This window comes from Perkinsus marinus (genome assembly GCF_000006405.1).
Source record: "Perkinsus marinus ATCC 50983 genomic scaffold scf_1104296930222, whole genome shotgun sequence".
Taxonomy (NCBI): domain Eukaryota; phylum Perkinsozoa; order Perkinsida; family Perkinsidae; genus Perkinsus; species Perkinsus marinus.
The window spans coordinates 1-994 of NW_003216196.1; the positions used below are offsets into that span (position 1 = coordinate 1).

A 994-nucleotide genomic window follows, 5' to 3' on the forward strand; every position below is an offset into this window, starting at 1 on the left:
GGTATGAGCCCAACGCGCTATCCACTGCGCCAAGCTGCTCATGCGTACAAACTCCTGTATCGCCCTGACGTGCTGAGCACAACTGTTCCACGATAGTCTAGAGACCCTTCTCTCGTTGATACGAACCGTACCGCCCGGGAATCGAACCCGGACCATATGCTTAGAAGGCAGATATCCTAACCATTAGACTAGCGGTGCATATCACTTATGTAGTGACTGAGTATTCCTGTGATACTTGTAAAGGGACATCTGAATCCCTTCTCGGACGTACCGTCGTCAACCATCCCGCGGCCAAGAGTCTGATTGGGCCTTAAACGCGTACCTGAGATCGCGAACTGCTACTATATCTCTCGCATGGTAGGCCGCATTCTATCTCGATTGATAACTCTAACTGGTAAGGTTCCCATCGCATACTACAGCTAGCTCGGCACAAGCTGCACAACTTTTTCGTGACATCGAAGTTCCTGATTGCAAGCACATTTTGAATCCGCATGCGGCGGCTCGTGAATTTGGGCTGTTGGTTCATCTTCGCAACGCGTTCTGAGGTACCGAGCGGTCATTCATCATTCCTGCAAGGAGTTCTGCTCTAGGTGAATAGCTCTTTTCTATGCACGGACAACGCTTTATTGACGTTGTTTTTCCCCTGAACTGGCACGGTTGGGCCAATCGCATGGAATGGTACGAAAACACCAACTCTGTTTAGTGGAAATTTATCGGTAAGACTGATCTATGCAGTCGGTAAGCTGCACCTCTCAGTTTGATAACCATCTCGAGTGTATTCCTGCAAGGAGTTCTGCTCTAGGTGAATAGCTCTTTTCTATGCACGGACAACGCTTTATTGACGTTGTTTTTCCCCTGAACTGGCACGGTTGGGCCAATCGCATGGAATGGTACGAAAACACCAACTCTGTTTAGTGGAAATTTATCGGTAAGACTGATCTATGCAGTCGGTAAGCTGCACCTCTCAGTTTGATAACCATCTCGAGTGTATTCC

The 994-nt window shown here is 48.4% G+C and overlaps 1 non-coding gene across 1 annotated transcript; it reads right to left on the reverse strand.

Moving 5' to 3' along the window:
• Positions 1-126: 126 nt before the first annotated feature.
• Pmar_PMAR019463 lies at positions 127-198 on the reverse strand. The gene has a single exon. It is a non-coding gene; the product is annotated as a tRNA-Arg (tRNA).
• Positions 199-994: the final 796 nt, after the last annotated feature.